The sequence below is a fragment of the Panthera uncia genome, chromosome X, assembly GCF_023721935.1.
Source record: "Panthera uncia isolate 11264 chromosome X, Puncia_PCG_1.0, whole genome shotgun sequence".
NCBI classification, from domain to species: Eukaryota; Metazoa; Chordata; class Mammalia; order Carnivora; family Felidae; genus Panthera; species Panthera uncia.
The window spans coordinates 95,113,995-95,135,844 of record NC_064817.1 but is presented as its reverse complement, the minus strand read 5'-3'; the positions used below and the strand labels follow the sequence as shown (position 1 = coordinate 95,135,844).

General features: G+C 38.0%; 1 pseudogene; it reads left to right on the top strand.

Moving 5' to 3' along the window:
• The first annotated feature begins 1,674 nt into the window (after window positions 1-1,674).
• On the top strand, window positions 1,675-21,644 carry LOC125931382 (40S ribosomal protein S24-like; annotated as a pseudogene).
• Window positions 21,645-21,850: the final 206 nt, after the last annotated feature.

Sequence of the window (21,850 nt, the reverse complement as noted above, 5' to 3'; positions counted from 1 at the left end):
TAAAGTCTGTACATGAATCTGAAAAATAGTATGAATTTCTGAGAAATCATTTGTTCAATGACCAGATAGTTCTTCTTAAGTGCACTCAGGCAATACTTATACTGCAAGTCACAGGCAGGAAAACCCTGAAGACACTGGAGCCCTATCCAACTTTATATTCTGGCAGAATTGGAGGTGACCTACATACTATGTTTTAATAGGTTGTAGGAATAGTTACCCACCCCAATATATTCCTTTCCCCACTCACTGAGATCTTTCTCTTCCCTCAGCCACACTCCACCCTTTTAACTTTCTAAAATTCCAACAAACAAAGCAGATACTGTTTCATAAGCAATACTGCCCTAATGCAACCCTCTCCAATAAGTAAACAATCACATACACTTTTACATGATAAATTCCTTATATCGACCTACTGGAGGTTTAATAAAAGGTATTATGGAAGGTGGATGAATACAAGGTTACTTCTAGTTGGGAATACCTAAAAAGGACTCTGGGCAGGTTGTGCGAGCACTTTGGTAGGGATAAGGACATAGAAATTGATAAACGAGCACAAAATACTAGACTCAAGAGAATGGTAAGGAACAACCCAAGTGTCCATTGATAGATGACTGGTTAAAGAAGATGTGATACACACACACACACACACACACACACACACACACACTAGAATATTACTCAGCCAAAAAAAGGTTGAGCTATTGCCATTTGTGACAATGGATGGAGGTAGGGTGTATTATGTGGAGTGAAATAAGTCAGACAGAGAAAGACAAATATCCTATGATTAAACCTATATGTGGATACTGAAACAAACAAACAAACAAAAAAAAACAAATGAATAAATGACCAAAAAGTAAAAACAGACCCATAAAATACAGACAGCAAACTGTGGGTTGCCAGAGGGGAGGAAGGTTGGGAGGATGGGCAAAATGGGTGAAGGGGAGTTATAGATACAACCTTCTGGTTATGGAATGAATAAGTCACAGGGATGAAAGGTACAGCACAGGGAACATAGTCAATGGTACTGTAATAGTGTTGTATGGTGACAGGTGATAGCTATATTTATGGTGAGAACAGTGTAACATATAGACTTGTTGAATCACTATGATGTACACCTGAAACTAACATAACATTCTGTTTCAACCATAACTCAATAAAAAGATTTCAATAAAAAATATTTTTAAATGAAAAATTCCCTAAAAGCAAAACAAATGGACAAAACAAAACAAAAACAAACTCATAAATACACAGAACAAACTGGTGGTTATCAGAGGACAGGGCCTTGGGGGAATGGGCCAAACAGGTGAAGGGGGTTAAGAGGTACAAACGTCCAGTTATAAAATAAGTCACAGGGATGAAAATTACACCATAGGGAATATAGTCAATAATATTGTAATAACTATGTATGGTGCTAGATGGTAACTAGACTTATTGTGGTGAGCATTTCATAATATATATAAATGTTGAATCATTAAGTTGTACAACTGAAATGAATACAATATTGTATGTCAACTATACATCAATAAAAAAAATGTTCCCTTGAATTATCTCATTCTACAGAATATCACAAGAATACATCACAGAGTGCTAAATCTTATGGAACACAAACTAATTCACAGAGCAGTTAAGAAAGCGAACAAGATCTCTTCTCATGCTGGACCATTTTGAGAAGGCTTCATGGAGAAGTGGGGTAGAAACTGGACCTTAAAGTACAGGCAGAATTTGAAGGTAAGAAAACAGTGTCCCAGAACTAGAGGAAATCATTGAGGAAGTGAATATTGGGAAAGAAGTGGAAAACAATGATCAAGTCAAGTCCGCCTAGATTAAGCAGGGGGTAGCTATCAAGAGTCATGAGAAATAAAATTGGAAGGCTGTGGGGATATATTTTGTATAGACGTTGTTTGTGTGACTTATCATACATATCTGCCCAAAACCACACATACACATGGAGGGGGCTTAGTTGGGTTGTATTCTGTACCTAGCCTTGGGATTAGAACTGGCCCTTCTGTTCCTGATGCCAAGAGGGATTAGCTTGCCTCACCTCCTTCAGCCAGACCAGGCTGGCCCCCTGGAATGGATCAGGGAAGAAAGAGGAATAAGCAGATGCCCAGGCTCCTGAGACTGTGAGCTACAATAAGAGAAACAGAAAAACCAGCTCGCTCGGGACTGCACATTGGCAAACTTAATGACTAACCAGAGATCACACACAGGTAGTGCATATATTGCCCTGGAGGCAATAGCTAGTTGGAAGTCTCACCTGAGGGAAGGACATTCAGCCCAGGACTCTGAATGGGGCTCCAACCGGGCTGGTCACTGTGAGGCCTCCCCAGCCAGAAGGGTGGGTGTTGTAAGTACCCAATTTGATGTATTAAGCCTTCTTTGTTCTTCTGTATACTTCCCTCCCTATTTGTTTACTATAATTGTTTAATTCCTTATATTCCCTTTCCCTTGTAATTAAAAAGTTTTCCTCCACTAAACTGAATGGATCTATGGTGAAATACTATTATTCAGAACAGGATACAAGGTCATGGGAGGCCTTAGAACCAGATAAAGGTCCTCATTTAGTTTTTGTAGTCACTGGGAATCTCCACATGTTGAAAAGGTGAGTGGAACAGTGAAAAGGGTATACTGGTCTGGCACTGATATGCAGGGTATTTGTTATTGGTGCATGGCCTTCAAAGTTAAAATGCCGATTTTTTTCATCTTATTACGTGTGAGGCCATGGGCAAGATATGTAACCTCTCTGAGACGCAGGATTTTTAATCTCTAAAATGTGCATAGTAATATATACTCCATCAGGTTGTTAGGAGAATCAAATGAGATAATCTACATGAAGTGCATTAGTATACTGCCTATCACACACTATACAATAAACAGTGGCGATTTCTGCTAATAACCATCATTACCTTTCCCAACAACAAATGGACTATGGAAAGTAATTAGGAAGCTGAGACAGTAATCTAGAAGTAAACTATTATTTAAACCTAGATAAAGTCCAAAATCAGGTAATTTGCTAAGGTCACAAAAGCAGTAACTTCAAATACATTCCAAGGAGAGACTCAACAGGATTTGGGGACAGATAACACATGAAAGTTGAAGAAAAAAGGAATGAGAAAGAAGATTCCAAGGCCTAGGAGCTGTGGGATGACAGAACCACATACAACCAATAAAAATGGAGAAGGAAAGAAGAAAGAGAAGGTTGTTTGGGTGATAGAAAACATAATGAATTTCTTTAGTAAAATATTAATTTTGAGGTGATTGAAATATACCCAAGTGATTATCTCCCCCTCCATTTTGACAACACTGTACTAATGTCCATAAGACAGGACTGGAAAGGTAGATTTGGAAAGTAACTACAATGAGATTGTATCTGAAGCCAGACAGGAGATAAACTTGCCAGGAGAATGAATATTCAAGAAGGAGAATAAGAGGCAAAGACCAAAGTAGCGAGAAACAACCAAAATTACGGAATAAGGTAGAAGGAAAGTGTAGGAAGTGTCAAACAGGTGGGGAGAGAGAATAAGTAGTTACACTACTGTGCAAGGAAAAGAATTCAAATGAATCACAGAAGTGAATGCCCAAGCTAACACTGGAAGTGTCTTAAAAAAAGATATGCTTATCGGTCTGTAATAATTTATGGTTCACTGGCAATTCAAAATGGAAGTATCACTTAATACATTCATTTATTCAAAAAGCATCTACCAGGGTTCTACAAGGTATGACATTAAGTGATTCAGGAAACAAAATAAAGTACACAAAGTCTGTCCCCACGGTGGGGGTTAAGAGATACATTAATACCTGTATTTACAAATATTTAAATCATAACACCAGAGTTAATTAGTCATTTGAGACAATAGTTGTCACAAGGTAATATGTAACTATGTGTCAGCTAACTGCTAGCAGTTCAGACAAGAAAATAATTGGATCTAGAGTGATCAAGAAAGGCTTCCTGGACGAGGTGAACTTTAACTGGGATTTTTTTAACCACGATTTATAAACAAAAATTGAAACAAAACTCTGATACTTTAAACTATTAATCTTTGCTATAAAATTTATCTAGAAGGGTCTGTCCTGAATATTGATCACCTGTGAGTCTACAGAACGAGAAGCCTCTCCAAACTGATGTTCCTACAACTTTCTCAATATGGTAGGGATCTTCCTGAGCAGTTTAGGAACTCTAATTAGAATCTTACAACTGTTATGAATGCAATGTCCCAAGTCCTAGAAAACACACTAGGAAGAAAATCTTCATAAATAGAAGATGGGCCTTGCCTTTTTCCACCTATTTCCTGAGTTTCATGTTTTTATATACAAGGCAAAGCTAGAAATCATTAAATGTCAAAGGGCGACCAGGGAAATAAAATCATCAGGTAATGACCTGCTGTGGTTGAGGAGCCTTGCATTCAGGGAATGGAAATACATATTGCAAAAAATTAAACACTAATGTAATTTTTAAAATCCTGATCCTCCAGGAGAACTGACAAAGGGAGTGAAGAGGCAGAAAGAAAAGGTCTGGGTTCATTTGGCCTGCAGGAATATCAGCTTTGAATATGCTTTCCTGGTAAAGTCTGATATTACGATGCAGGAAATGGTTTTTAAATTATACATATGTCTCATTCTATACAGCACAGAGCTGCTGACTATGTCTGAAGTAGAAAGGAAAAGTGGCCATGTCCCCAAGAAGGCACTGCCCTTTGAGGAGAATATGAGGGTTATTGTCCTTTTGCATTTCCCAAAGACAAGCCGGTGAAATTTCCCACAGCAATAACAGGACCACTTTGCAGAAAAAGGAACAGCAGGAAAGTCTGTGCTAACTAGAAGCACTTCACATTAAGGAAACATGATATGTGATTTCTTTTTCTTTACAAGAGATTAATTGGAGCATTTATTAGATTTGTAAAAGCACTCATTGTTGCAAATGAATAACAAAAAATAATAATAATGGTAAGAATAAATTTCTTAAAAGCAAAAGACAAAAATGTTCCATGGCAACTAGCCACGTGGAATTCACTTGGGGCAATTATACAAAGTGAAATCTGCAGGTGTAGACAAAAAGGGAAAGTGATAGGCTTTATATTTTTCGGTAAATATCACAAACTGTGAAGCAGGTGAAGAAGGCTATTACTTAGGCAAACCAGCAGGGATCCACAGCCTGGAAAGAAGCTATGCTAACAGCAAAAAGTCAGGGGGACTAAGGGAAAGGAAAGGTCATGGCAAAGACAGAATAAAGGGAAAAATCAGAGCCAAGACCAAATTGGTGAAGGGCATCAGGAGGGCTAAATTCATAGATAGGTGGAATTTCCTAAGTATTCTTACGAAGCCCCCATTCCTCCTTCTTGCTTCCTTTTGGAGGATTCCAGAGCAGGCATTTTGTGACATCTAAGACAACATGTAAAAAAAAAAATATGGTAAGTTAAAAGGGATATATGTACTCAGGAAATATTTCTGATTTTTAACACTGGTCTTGCAGAACCAATGTCCTGATCTTTACATGCAAACTGAGATCAATGGTGGGGATTTCAAACCAGATAATAAGGGCCAAAAGCAGAAAGGCTAAATTAGAATAATACAAATCTCTCACACCAGAGACAAAGAATTGAGTGTTTGTGGGGAGCAGTGGGAGGGTCTGCAGTCCCAGATTATAAATCTCTGTTGCTGAATCACCCAACTGGTGAGTTTTAGCTTCTTTGCCCAAAGTCTCTTTCAATATCCAGACTATTACAATCTTGTAGAATTCCTTGAGAAGGTTAGAAAAAGCTTTAATATTTGAAAACTTGCTTCTGCTGGAATTTATACATTTTATAGTTGCCTGCCTATCAATACCTGAGCTTCCACACAGGAGTTTAGGGTAGGTCAACTTCTTTATTCACAGAACAAGCCAGTTTGAACTAGCATCTACTATGTTCACAGTACTGTGAAATAATATAAAGGAAATTAAAAACAGAAACAGAATGGTAATAGGAATCATAATATAAGGTGTTATTCAGTAAAAAACCACTTCCCGTCTGAATTTGACCACCCAAAGCCTTTTATTTTTTTAATGTTTATTTATTTTCAGACAGAGAGAGAGAGAGAGAGAGCGAGCAGGGGAGGGACAGAGAGAAAGGGAGAGAGAGAATCCCAAGCAGGTTCCCTTGGGAAGTAGGAAGCTTAATGGACTGAGCCACCCAGGTGCCCCAAGGGCAACATTTCTGAAAAAGTGTTGTATGTAATATTAATTGATGTTTCATGAAAAAGTTTTGTGGTCAATTAAGTTGGCTTAAAGAAGGTTAAAGATAACCAAATGAGCCACCCAGGCGCCCCACCCAAAGCCTTTTCATCCTTCAAGGCCATTGTAGGCTCTGACACACAGCCTGAAAAGTTCCCCAATCCCCACTGTAACAATGGATATAAATGTAAATGATATAATTAGAGGAGGAATCATTTTCAACTGGGGTGATGACAGAATGCTACAGAGATGGCAAGCAGGAGGAATCATCCCATGGAGCATAAAATCTTCTGGGAAAAGAGGTACGTGGGTAGTTTTAAAAACAGAAATTCTAAACTGGTAATTTCTTTGATTTGTTTTTAGTCACACTAATTTACTTGGAAATTTAAAACAACAGTAAAGACATGACATTTTCATGTTTATCAAAGAGGAGCATCAGTTAGAAAATAAAAATCTTTCCCTGGATCGAAGAGATCATATACACTACATTTTCTGAACAAACTAGAATCCTGTTTTCTTACAACTGTTAAGTCGTGTGCCATTTTTGACTAATACCATTTAGAGGAGAAAACATAGGAGGTTGGAGAAGACCACATCCTGCCATCAAATAATGACAAGGGGCATCACTGGCACGAGAGGAAGACTTCAGAAAGAATGCTTATATTGACTTTACCTTGGAATTTAACTCTATAAATGAGATCTCAGAGGTGAATTAACAATCATCCAGGCACAAGACAATCCACAGCAAAACTGATAAATGATTCCTCTGTTGTAAAACAGAGGCCTCAAAAAAGCATGAGCAATTTAATTAAACTTGTCAAAATGTTTAGTTTTTCCCTCTTCCAGGAATGTAGTTGTACATCCTGCCTTCCTTGTGGTTCCCGGTGATTCCAAATGACCACTTCTGTGCAAAGAGTTGTGAATGGACGTGATACATGCCAATTTTGAACCAGACAACTGTCATTGTAAGAACCTTCAGAAGTCTCTTCATTGTTCCCTATATTTGCACCTCCATCACCCAAAGTCACAGAGTGAGGGTGATGGCAACACAGAGCAGAAACCCCAAAGGCCTGAAATGGATGTGTAGCATGGGAATCCAGGAAATAAAGCTTTCATGTTTGAAACCACTAAGATTTCAGAGTCCTTTGTTCCTGCAGCATAACCTAGCTTATCCTGACTAATAGACCTTGGTTTACTATAATCAACATAGTTTATGTCCCTTAAATTGTTCTGACGCACATTTCAAAGTTTAGAATTTAATTGATACTAGCAATTAACATTCTTCCAACAATAAAATAATAGAGAAGAACAAACTTGTATTTAATTATTGAGACTAGGAAGAGAGAAAAAGAACATGCAAAAAAAAAAAAGTATATATATCAGTAAATACAGTAGTTCCAACATAAGAAGAGACAAATTTTGAAACACTTTCAGGTGGCAGAACAGACTCTTACCATCCATTCCTATAAGGGAAATCCATTAGATACAAAGGGAAATGTCTTGAGAAACTAAAATAGTAGACCACACACAAGATGGCACACTAAAAATAGACCATCCTTAAGACAGTAATGGGAATTCCTCAGAGGGGAAAATGAGAGGTAAAGAGAATTCAATAAACACACACACATGAGTCATTCTAAAGCTAACACAGTAACACTTCTTATGTGAAAAGCATTTTACATTACATGAAGCTCTTTCATGTGTATTTCCTCATTTGAGGCTCACAATTACCCAATGAGATGAGCAGGGCAGGGATTATCATCTACATTTCATGGATGAAAATGAATAGGCCCAGGTACATTGTGAATTGTTCAAGATCAAATAGCTAACACACAACAAAGGTGGGTTTAGAACCTATGTGTCTTAACTCCCAGTCTATCCCTTTTGGATATCACATGTATTGCTAATAAAACCCATGCAGTCACTTACTTTATAAAAATCATTCTGCCAGAATCAAATTCATAATGTCAGCTTCCTGAAATCACTTGCGATCTAAGTGTAAGATTTATTTGATTAATTACTATCTGAGAAATAGGTATAATAGCCATTCTGTTCAAAGATGAGACACTTACACCTAAGATTCTGTACACTATGCATTAAACATGCCATCCTGTTCATTCATTTCTCAGCTGATGATGGTTCTGGATGTAAATCAGCACCATGCTTTTTCAGATCCAACAGATGTTTCTGGGTTTTTATTTTTATACTTTTTTTCTCACTTGAGATATTACATAGAGTGAGCAGGCACAGCATGTATGGACAGAGAGCTTAAGCAGGGTATGAAGATTATTACCAAGAGTCCTACAAAATGGGGCTCTCTATAGTATGGGGATATAATTCTTCATTTTCCTTTACACATATCTCTTTGAAGGTGTTTTATCCCACTATTGCCACCTAGATACTAAAAATATTAGACATATAGATGGGTCTTCTTTTCTACACCACGGGTCAGGTACTACCTATAGAGTTCCATATTTTTAGCACTCAGTAAAAGTCTTTACCATAGTGATTGCTATAGAAACTGATTGCATAAATTTAAAAAAAAATTTTTTTTAACGTTTATTTATTTTTGAGACAGGGAGAAACAGCATGCACGGGGGAGGGTCAGAGAGAGAGGGAGACACAGAATCTGAAACAGGCTCCAGGCTCTGAGCTGTCAGCACAGAGCCTGACGTGGGGCTCGAACTCATGGACCGTGAGATCATGACCTGAGCCGAAGTCGGATGCTTAACCGACTGAGCCACCCAGGCGCCCCTGATTGCATAAATTTAAATAGACTCCACAATAGTCCTCACATTGAGGAAGCACTGCCAACATTGCCAACCATTAGGTACTCAAAAATCAGACACAGAGTAGGATAAAACAAGTCACACTGCATGCAGATGCATAAAGAAAATGCAGCTTATTAATTTATTCCATAATTGATCTGATAGTGTGCATAAACTCTCACAAAGTTGATCATTTGATAGAAGAGAAAAAATTATCTAGTTTGTTCATTTTAGTCTAATCTAATAATTTAAACTCTTAATTCAGTCTTTAAAATGCGCTCTCCATCCTACTGCTCATCCCCAAGATGGCACCTGGTCTTTATGATCGGTTTAATCTGACACCTCAGAAGATTAAGTATAAAAAAAACTATTTGCTAGTATGCTTATATTCCAAACTGAGGCTCGTGAATAACCAATGCAAAAATTTCAAAGAATATCCACCTCTGGCATCACTGAGTTGATGCTGACGACGGATTGGAAAATGGAAAGTAATGATCTCTTTCAGAAAGATCGTTGATTTCTAGTAACATTTCTCTTCCTTCTCCCCATAAGAGAAGGGAGTTGGTGTTTTCCTCTTAGCTCAACTCAAGTGAGAGGGTCCTCAAGAAGAACATTCAGAGAGCTTACTTTGCATCCCCTGCAAATTAGGGGTCACAAGAAGCTAGTGTCTACTTGGAAATCTAAAGGGCAACAGGTTGCAGCTGGCTAGCTGCTCTAAGAATAGAGTGAAGAGAAGATGGCACACTAACACTAGCCTACAGTCTAACAATCTGTCCACATTAACTTTGCATTGTATTGCTTTTAGACATGAAGCTCTTTCCTGTTGCTCCTGTAACAATTACCATAAACTGAGGGCCCTAAACCAAAGTCAGAAGTCTAAAATTAGTTTTACAGGGCTAAAAAAGGTGTTTGCAAAACTGGTTCCTCTGGAAGGCTTAAAGGGAGAATCCATTCTTGTCCATTCGTACTTCTAGAGAGGGTGAACATTCCTTGGCTATGGCCACAGCACCTGAATCTCTACTTCCACTGTTACATTGCCTTCTCTGCCCTTTGACCTCTAGCCTCCCTATTATAAGAACCCTTGTAGGGGCGCCTGGGTGGCGCAGTCGGTTAAGCGTCCGACTTCAGCCAGGTCACGATCTCGCGGTCCGTGAGTTCGAGCCCCGCGTCGGGCTCTGGGCTGATGGCTCGGAGCCTGGAGCCTGTTTCCGATTCTGTGTCTCCCTCTCTCTCTGACCCTCCCCCGTTCATGCTCTGTCTCTCTCTGTCCCAAAAATAAAATAAAAAAATTAAAAAAAAAAATAAGAACCCTTGTAATGATACAGAGAACTCCTTGATAACCCAGGATAATCTCCTCATCTCAAAATCCCTAATCACATCTGCAAAGTCTCTTTTATCAAGTAAGGTACCATATTCACAGGTTCCAGAAGACTGGGACACTAAAATCTTTGGGAAACTATTATTCAACCTACCATAGATCAGAAGTGAGCTTCCTTAAATACTCCATCACAAAAGGGCAATGGGACCTCAGCACAAGTGAATGAAGGGGTTTTTTGTTTTGTTTTATTTGGTTTGGGTTTTTTGTTTTTGTTTTTGTTTTTTAAATCAGAATTAGGAGTTGGTTGAGTGGGAGGGACTTCTTTAATAGCAATCCAGAAGACAAACATTAACTTTGTTAAGGAATCTAGAAGTAGAGATCACTAAATAACCCAAAACAGAATACAGTAACAGAAAAACAAATCAGGAGTAAGGTTTAAACACCTGCCAAATAGGTACATTAAAGTCAAACCACAGAAAGGCCTTTCAGATAAGTCTTTTCTCATTCCTTATGTATCATCCTTCCACCCACCACTTCCCACAGAGTTCAAAAATGTGGCTCAGAAATTGGGAGAAGGAGGAGCACAACGAGGAGATGTGAAGGTGAAAATATGTTCCTTGTCTACTACAGTTAAGTCTGAAACTGACCATGCTCAGAGATGGAATGAGTTTTAACTTCAAAATGAAGTTCACAATATTGACTAGTACATAGGACTTGGCATTTTAATTACTGAAATGAGACTATTCTTGTGGCCAAATGTGACCAGGGGATTTTTAATTATCCCAGAACTATAGAAGCTTCCAGTACATCACTCAGTGGCAAAGAAAGAACAAACCATGATGCAGGTTTGAGTATGCAGAGAGGGAGATGGAAAGAATGCAACTGCTTTATGAACTCAATTCACTGACTTCCACTTTTCCCATGTAACCATTACATAAGCTTATAGCAGGAGAAAATGAGAGGGGAACTCACAATCACTCACAGCTACTTACAACTCTCCTCTGACTTCCTCATTCCTTGGGTCTGTGTGGCAATGGGCCTTGCCCACCTGGTGACGGTTCACTCTGTTAGCATTTGCTGGTGAATTCTAAGCTGTTTTCTTTTAGTATAGTCAGGGCCCAATGGTCCTCACTCCTGGTTAGGCTCCACCATAGCACTTGTTAGCACAACGTTTGGCTTTAACATTTGGTCCTCAATCCAGACCGGCCACCCCACAATGCTCGTCTAGGTAGCTACTTAACTAACAACATTAAACCCACTCTGGCCAACTTCCCAGCCAGACTCTCAGCTAACTTCCATATACTCCTCCTCCCAGTGGGTTATAAAGGAACTTCTGGTTCCAACTCCACAAAGGAACAGAGAACAACCCTGGAGCAAGACTAGCTACAAAATCTAGAAGACTGAGTGCAAAATGTAAATGTGGGAACACTTTATTCAAAAATTCAGAATTTCAAGGTGATGAGCAGTCCATTAAGGCAAGTACAGGGCCACCCTAAACAATGGGCCCTTTGTCACTGCCCAGGGGCACTCAATTATTTCTGTCTAACCACACTATACCGCCAGTTTTACATTAGTGTGTCCTTTCCCAAACAAAGAAGTGAAAGGCAATGTAATATCAGGGAAGAACAGGGAGAAGGGAGTTAAAGATATCAGCTAAATGTTCTTAAACTATTATCCTGAGCTTTATATAGCTTTAATAGCTCTTTATAGCTTTTGGGTTTGCAACATGCTTTTATATCTATTACTTCATTTGTTCTTTGTGGCATCTTTGGACAGTGGAAAGCAGGAGTCTCATTTTACATTTGAGGAATTAAAGGCTACAGAAGGTAAAGGATTCATCCCACGAATATACAGGCAAGAAGTCAGAATGAGGGGCACCTGGGTGGCTCAATTGGTTAAGCATCGTACTCTTAATTTCAGCTCAGGTCATGATTTTGCAGTTTGTGGGTCTGAGCCCTGCGTCAGTCTCTGTGCACAGCATGGACCCTGCTCAGGATTCTCTCGCTCCCTGCCCCTCCCCCACTCGTATTCACGCTCTTTCTTTCTCTCAAAAAAAAAATAAATAAACTTAAAAAAAAAAGAATTATACAGAGGCCCACACTGGCCTGTCTCCAAATGTACTAAATTACATACTTTACATTACTTAATCAAAAGAGTCATAAGATTCTTGTTATAAGAAGTAGAAACTAGGCCTGTGTTTCCAAAAGGTCCAAAGTGGATGTCCATGTGATTTGCTAAACTTACTTCCTCTCTCGTCACTACTCCTCTGTTTTGCAAGGCCAGTCTCCACCACACCACCAGCTCCCCCCCCCACTCCCCCCAACACACAGTGTCACAGAGCAAGTTAGAGACTTGGTCAGCCACAGTTCAACTGCCACTCAGTGTGGATATCAGACATCAGATTAAAAGAGACTAGGGGAACCCCGATTGAATATTGGGTGGGGGGAGAAGGAGGTACAGAAAGATATTACTTGTTAATAAATACCCTTTCCAATGAAGAACTGATAACTGAAAATCTCCTGTGAGAGGCTTTCTTTTGGGCTTTGTCAGCTTTTTCACATGCAAATGACTTAGGAGAGGGGCTCTACTATGAATTCCTACTTTGGATTCCTTACTAAAAACAAGTTTTGTGAGGATACAGAAAGCATGTGGCGTCTCCAAAGAAGCTAAGGAGATGGACCATCCAGTGAGAAAAATCTCAGAGACCAGAGGACCTACTATATCTACTCCCCAAATATGCCTGTTGTGCTTATTTCTCACGTAAATACTGTTGGACCTTTGAAAAACAGGGGCCTTAGCAGCTCTAGCCCCTAAGTAGTCAAAATTCCATATAAAACTTCTGACTCCTCAAAAGCATAACTACTAACAGCCTATTGTTGAACAGAGAAGTCTTACTAACAACAAACAGTTAATACATACATGTAGGTTATAGGAATGATATACTGTACTCTTAAAGTAAGCCAGAGAAAAAATATTAAAATCATAAAGAAAATACATTTACAATACTGTAAAAAAATCCACATCTAAGTGGACCCACACAGTTCAAACTCATACTGTTCAAAGGTCAACTGTACATCCCAAGTGACAGGAATACAGATATTTAAGAAACTAACCATTCCTGCTGGGAGAATGTGGCTTAACACGCTTTTTCCTCACAATTAATTAATTCCCTTCTGCCTAATTGAAAAGGAATGCGTAACCCTGATACCCCTAAATTATTAGGGCAATTTTAAGGGCTCTTTCTAGAAGTTCCATTTAGATGTACTCACATTTCTTAAAGGGCCTAAAGCTCTGGAAAGGAATCCCACTTCTATGGAGATGGAAAAAAAATCAATACGGGTTTACAAAATATAAAGTCAAAATTGCACATAAAAGGCTCTCTCCAGAACCAAGTTTTTTAGGATAAATGTATACTTAACAAGAAGAGCATTCAGATATCTCTGAGGTAATAGTTGTAGTTTGCTCAGATGCTTAGAAAATTAAAACGGTATGGGCCAAGAACGCCAACTTTCTGATTTACAATGTAGTATCACTGAATTAATAAAACCCTGATATCCCTAGCATTCCAGAAGACTCAACAAAAACGTGATATACAACTAAAATAGGTGAGGAATTTTTTTAAAAGGCTGTAACATTTTAAGCACTCTTCCCTAGAATAACTGTCAGAGTACAAAGCACGTCAGTACAGAGCTCGTTGAAAAAGATGCTAAAAGGCTCTTTCTCTGCTGTCTGGCAGCCATATTTGACTAACTACCACTCTAGCCCCCAGTTTTTTTTTTAAACAACTACTACCTACACAATTCTTTTCCCCAGAAACAATTACCCTTTCTCCTCTCCTGGCACTAATCTCAAGTGTCTGCAGTATATAGTTCAGGGATAAAAGCAATCCAACTCTGCAGGTAAATTCACTATCTCGCCAGAAAGAGGCACCTAGGGACAAGCAGATAAGAGAAGTCAGTGTCCTTATCTACAGCAGGAAGTCTTGTAAAGCCACAGATTTCAGAAAACTGCCTGAGCCACACGGTTCCATCCTTTGAGGCCACAGCCCAAGAGCACCTAGTACAAAAATAGACACATTCAGCCATCCCCACCGTTATAGGCCAAACACCCCCAAAGAATGACTGACTCATAATTACCAGTGGAACTTTAAAAAGGCAATTTGAGAGCAAAGAGTTAAGATGGTTGCCTGGGAAGTTGAGGTCATTAGTAATAAGAACCCCTTTTTCTACTATATTCTTTATTCCCCCACTAGGAACATCACCTCCCTGAGAACACAAAGTAAATTTTATTCATTGCACAGGATCTGACACCCAATAGGTAATCAGGAAATCAACTAATGATTATAAAGTCCAGTCTCCGCACCTCTGTGTCTTAGAGTTGACAGCTTCCCACAGCCCCCTTTCATCCAGTGGAAGAAAGAGATGTTTACAGTTTCAAGGTAACTTCAGAGTACTTTTGTTACACGTTCACCTTTGCTTCCACAAATGAAGAAAAAATTCTAAGAGACTGAAGTGGGAACCACGTTTGGATGCTCTCTCCCTCAAAGCACCCTGTCATGGCATCAAGACCTCAGAGGAGGGGCGCCTGGGTGGCTCAGTCGGTTAAGCATCCAACTTCCCCGCAGGTCGTGATCACATGGCTAGTGAGTTCAAGCTCCACATCAGGCTCTGTGCTGACAGTTCAGAGCCTGGAGCCTGCTTCTGGTTCTGTGTCTCCCCTTTTCTCGACCTCTCTGCTGCTTGCACTCTCTCTCTCTCAAAAATAAACCTTAAAAATGATTAAAAAAAAAAAAAGACCTCAGAGGAAAATATGTGCCCAGAGGTCTACAAAGATGCTAAATCCTAGAGGCTCTAAAACTCAGCAAAAATCCATGGAAGCCACAGTGGACCTTACCTTCAAGAGATGATGCAGGCTTGGATGAGGAGTGGGTCAGTGTATGTATGAGGAGTACATCAGTACAAACAAAAGATCAACGTCCTTCCTGCATGTCCTGTTTGGCGCCAGACTCTCAGGACCATAACACAATGTAGGAGGGTAAAGTGATAGGAAAAAGACCAATAATAATTTAGACTGAATTTCCAACCAGCCTGATAAACCGGATGCTCAGAATAGATGAAATTTGACTTACAGGAAACACATAAAATATATCTTGTACAACGGAGTTTATGAAATTAAGTTCATGGTCACTATACTAGCTTGCCTCCTTTCCTCACACCCACCAGAGATACAGAGCCACAGAGAGCCTCAAAGATACAGGCTCTAGACCCTGAGGAGTTGACCAAGATGCCTCATGCATCTCTGGCAAATTCACAAGAAAAAATACTGAGCTCCAAAAAGCAGTCACTTCAGGCAGGTGAAATCAGCATGCTGAATAGGCAGGTACAATGTGGGCCCTTCTTAATCTTTACCAGTGTGGCTTATGCTTTAGGGTTATACTCACAGTCGTCTCACTCAGGTACTAACGCAAGGGGTAGTGAGTACGCAGGATTCTCCAACTGAGTATTAGAAGAAAACAGCTAGATTAACTGAGATACTCTTGAGGTAGAGCTGATTGTAAAACACCCAACTGGGGGACTCTGCAGACTTTATACAATCACGTGTATGTTTGCTGCACTCCTGGGTCTGCCACAGAAATCACAGGCAATCAAATTAACACGTTTTACAATGTGCACCAATGAATTCCCAAGCTTCCAGCACAGCCTGATTAGTATTAACAACAAATCAAGGGAAAGAAGGATTAAGGGATAAACTATTCAGTCACCATGGTATGAATTAAATAGGTTCAGTGGTGACTAAACCCTAGCTTATGTGGTTCCATACAAGCAATACCCTTCTCCCTCCCTCTGGTGATCTCCATCTACCAAACCCTAGCTCCAGCCCTTAACTTCTATGTGAATTCTCAACTACTACGTGGAGGTTATCCACCCAATCAAAGCCTAGCATAAAAACAATATTCTACAGAAGTGCCTGGCTGGCTCAGTCAGTAGAGCATGTGATTCTTGATCTCAGGGTTCTAAGTTTGAGCCCCATGTAATAATAATAACAACAACAACAACAACAACAACAACAACAGCAACAACAACAAAAGGAATATACTACAAATCACTAACTACTTCAAGCCATGGAAAGTAGGACTTAGTAACTGAAAATAAAGCTCCTTAGTCAGAAGGACAGGCGCCTATATTTCTTTTGTATCATCTTAATTAGTGGCTATTAAAACTATGAATTTCATGCATAAGCAAAATTTCCACAAAAAGACTCTGAAGATCTGATAAAAGTTTCTAAGTTTTTTTTTTTTTTAATTTGGCCAAGAAGACATTTTAAAAACAAATAGCAGATTTCTACTTCATATAAAGGTAAACTAGGTATTAAGGACAATCTTTCCCCCAAAACAACCAGGAAACCTGGCATAAATATTTGAACAGTCATCTCTAAGTTGGAGAATTAACAAGGTGGTTAAAACTTGTAGAATAAAGATATAAAAGGAGAAGAAAAACAAGACAGGTGACCTGGACCTTTCATTCTGGAACACACAGCTTAGAAGCTGAAAACTAAATAATACACTTGAAAATCTGAAGAGGTTGTGGGACAAAAACTAAAGTCCAGAGTCTACTGTGGAGGAGGGAGTGCATGCTGATAAAAGCTTTAGGTTGGGGCCACAAAGGTTTAAATCCTAGGAATAAGGGATGAATTTATAAATAGACCAAATCACTCAGAATGTATGCCTACTAGTCACTGAAATTGGATTAAGATGATCCAGGACTGTGAGTTCCGATAGCCATCTGTTAGCTAAAAAGAGTGGGGTGGGAGGAGGGGTGCCTAAGGAAGATACTGTCATTTCAGGGCTCAAATGTTTTCTATAGTTTTTTAATGTCTATTTTTAATTAATTTTTAAATGTTTATTTATTTCTGAGAGAGAGAGAGAGAGAGAGACAGAGTGTGAGTGGGGGAGGGGCAGAGAGCGAGGGAGACACAGAATCTGAAGCAGGCTCCAGGCTCTGAACTGTCAGCATAGAGCCTGACACAGGGCTCCAACCTATAAGCCATGAGATCATGACCTGAGCTGAAGTCGGACGCTTAACCAACTGAGCCACCCAGGCACTCCTTCTACAGTTTTTTATGTACAATATCCATCACTAAATCAAAGAACAGTACACAGATGAGGAAAAATATTAAAAAATGATAGAGAAAATAAAAAGAAATATCAGAAAATAAAATTAATGGAGATATCAGACACAGATCTTTTTAATAAGCATGGTGAATATATTCAATGAAATAAAAGAAAAATGCCAAGAATGTGTGGAGAAAACTAGAAAGCATAAAAAATAAAATTTCTAAAACTAAAAATACAGCAACCATAATTACAAATTCATATGATGAATTTAATAGTAAATGACAATATATCTGAAAAGAAATTCAGTAAACTATAAAATAGGTCATTAAAAAATAGGCAAAAAGAACCATGAAGAGACAAAAGAGTGGGAAAAAAATAAAGTAAGTCTCAAGAGGGGAAGAGAAAATAAAGAATAGAGGGGATATGACTGAACACATTCTGAAACTAGAGAAAGACATCAAATAAATGATTCAAAATGCCCTATGAATTTGAAACAGGAAATATAATAATTAAAACCACTCATAGTAAAACTGATGAAAAAAATCTTAAAGGAAATCAGAATACTAAAAACTATGAAATTGTATGTATTAAAATGGTTTAAAAAGTTTTATCTCAAGAAATAAAAAAAGAATAATAATAGATGATGTCCAGCATGTTAATAATCATATTTGCTGCTTACCTCAACAAAGACAACAAAATCTACGAGAAAAGCAAACAGTAATCTCAAAATGCCAAAAGAAAATAATTATAAACCCAAACCAAAATTGGTTTTTTACCACCCAGACTTACACTGAGGGAAATACTAAAAGGATGCTCTTCAGGAAGAAGGAAAATAATCCCAGATACAAACACAGAAATAAAGGAAGAAAGGAGGAGATGGGAAAGCAGAAATTTGGGGGTAAATCCAGAGGACTATTGACTGTAAACAACAACAATGATAATAATACCTGATTGAGTTTAAAATATTTCTGAATTTAGGAGCACCTGGGTGGCTCAGTCAGTTAAGCATCCGATTTTGGCTCAGGCCATGATCTCACAGTTTGTGAGTTCAAGCCCCACATGGGGCTCTGTGTTGACAGCTCAGAGCCTGGAGCCTGCTTCAGATTCTGACTCCCTCTCTCTCTGCCCCTCCCATGCTCATGCTCTGTCTCTGCCTCTCAAAAATAAATAAACATTAAAATTAAAAATATATATATTTCTGAATTTAAAACACACAATTCAAACAGCACACAAGTTGGAAAGTAATAAATGGAGTTATTGTATTTGAAGGTCAGAAGAAACCATGGATAGATGCTGTAATATCTAGGGTAGCCATTAACAAAATAATTAAAAAGTATATAGTGAGCATGCAAAAGAAAATGGAAAAAATAAAAAATACAAAATGGATAGTAAATCCAAAAGAAGGCAAGATAAGAAAGAAGACAAGAACTTAAAATGGATGGAAGACATTGGATGGATTGAGGAATATAGATTTAAATGAAAATATATGTACTGATTATAGAGAATCTAAACAAACAAGATATTCCAGCCAAACAATTGTCAAACTAAATACAAATATATATGCTTCTTAAAGGAAACACATCTTAAATAGAAGAAAACAGAAAGTTGAAAGTAAAAAGATATGCCATGCACACTTAAAACAAAAGGAAGCTGACACAGCTAGTCTACTATAATACTATGTAAAACTCAGTGGAGTAAACTTAAAGGAAAGAACTAACGCCAAAGACAGAGAGGGATGCTTCATTACAATAAAGGAGTCAATCCATTAAGAAGATAACACAGTTCTAAACTCATAGGAACCATTAGCATAGCTTCAAAATATGGAAGGAAAATTTCACAGTATTGAAAATGGAAAAAAAGGTGGTCAAAAGGCACAGATTTCCTGTTAGAAGAGAAATAAATAATAGGGACGTAATATATAACAGTATGGCTATAGTTAACACTGCTGAATGGTACATTAAAAGAGTAAACATGAAAAGTTCCAGGTCACAAAAAATATTTCTTTTCCTTTTCTTTTTGTGTATCTACATGAGATAATGGATGTGAACTAAACCTGTGGATTTCACAATATATGTAAGACAAGTCATTATGCTGTACACTGTAAGTTTATACAAATGCTGTATTCTATTATATATCAATAAAACTGGGGGAAAAATATAAACACACACACACACACACACACAGAATGGAAATGGACAAATTCACATCCATAGTGGGAGATTTTGAACACAATTATCTCGCTTACTGATAAATAAGAAAACAAATAAAATAGAGACATTATAAATAAAATTGTTAACAAATTACACGTAATTAGTACATATAAACAGCACAACGAACTAAAGAGTTATGTGGAATTTTACAAAATTATACCAAAAATGACCATAAAGCTTTAAATTACATAGAACATGCTCTCTGCCCACAGTGGAATTAATCTAGAAAACAACAAAATGTAACTTTAAAAACCCTTACATGTTTTGAAACTAAGCTATACAGTTCAAAATGACCATGGGGCAAAAAAGAAATCTCAGTGAAATCTTTAATATTTTGAACTACATAATCATGAAAATAAGCTATATTAAAAGTTGAGGTTTAGAGAAAAATTTATAATCTTAAATGCATAACTTAGGGAAAAAAAGGCTGAAAAATCAATGATGGAGGTAAAGAGCTAATAAACAATGGCCCACAGGCCAGTCACCTGTTTTTGTTAACATTCTTAGGAAAATACAGTCAAGCTCACTTGTTTAAGTATTGCCTATGGGTGCCTTTGAAATACAATAGAAGAGATGAGTAATTGTGAAAAAGACTGTATTGGTCACAAGCCTAAAATATCTACTATTTGGAGCTTTAAAAAAAGGTGATCTGATCTAGTCATTTCTCTCAAGAAGTTTTAAAAAAAGTCACGAAAATATTAAACAAAAAGAAAATTTAGTTAAAATTGAAGGGAAGCAAAATACATGAATCTGAAATATGCCACTTTAGCATGTAGATTATTTGGGGCTGAAAGCAATCAAGACCACGTACACTCAAAAACTTTTACCTCTCCCTTAACGACCCAAAAGAATTTAGATACGGTCTTTGCCCCCCAGAAAGAGAGCTATTACCAGAGATAACTTTGATATGAATGTCTATCTGTATGTCAAGACAAACATCTAATCACTAAACATATGCTCTTCTTATGCTCCTGTGAATTGCCCTCCTACTCTTTGGAGCAAAGAGCCCCTTTCCCATTGCTTAACTCAGGATGGCATATAAGGCTGTAACTGATTGCCAGGAGACATCATATTTTTATGAAGCTCCCATATATACAAAACTAAATTTGTATTTCTCCCATTAAACCTGTCTTATATCAATTTAATTATTACACAAGCCAAATAATCTAGAAGTATAGAGGAAAAATTGTTCCTAACCTGCAAAATAGACAGATTTTTACCTAACTTTAAACTATAAAAGGAAGGGTGCCTGGGTGGCTCAGTCGATTAAACATCTGACTCTTGACTTTGGATGAGGTCATGATCTCATGGTCATGGAATCCAGACCCCCACCCCACCCTGGGCATTCAGCCTCCTTAAGATTCTCTCTCTCTCCCTGTGCCTCTCACCCCCCCACACACACACACACTCTCTTTCTCAAAATAAAAAAGATTTAAAAATCTATTAAAGGAATTGAATTTGTAATTATGTTCCCACAAAGAAACCTCCAGGCTCAGGAACCTTTCCTGGAGAATTTTACCAAACATTTAAGGATTCATAAATATATCATATCAGCAATCTTTAACTCTTACACAGCTTACATTTAAAAAGAGGGAGCTCTTTTCCTCCCTCACTGCTTGAAGCTTGGCCACCGTCACGAATAGCACACTAACTATCCAGATCAGAAAGTTCAAGACCAACCGACTACATCACCACAAACAGATGGTCATTGATGTTCTTCACCTCAGAAAGGCAACAGTACCTAAAACAGAATATTCAGGAAAAAACTAACCAAAACGTACAAGACCACACCAGATATCATCTTTGTATTTGAATCAGAACCCATTTTGGTGGTGGGAAGACAACTGGCTTTGCCATGATTTATGATTCCATGGATGATGCAAAGAAAAATGAACCCAAACATAGACTTTCAAGACATGGCCTGTATGAAAAGAAAAAGAGCTCAAGAAAACAGAGAAAGGAACACAAGAGCAGAATAAAGAAAGTCAGGGGGACTGTGAAAGCCCATGTTGATGCCAATAAAAAGTAAGCTGGAGATTGGACAACAGGAAGAGTAAAGATTCTGTAGTGACTTTTTCTGCAGAGACTGTGCAGATTTTTCATCAGAGGATTAATAAACTAAGAAGTTAAAAAATAATAACAATAAAAAGAGAGAAAAGTTCAATTACCTAATGAAATCACCATACTTTCAGCACCAATACCTGACCAAAACCAAAAATTATGAAAGATGATTAT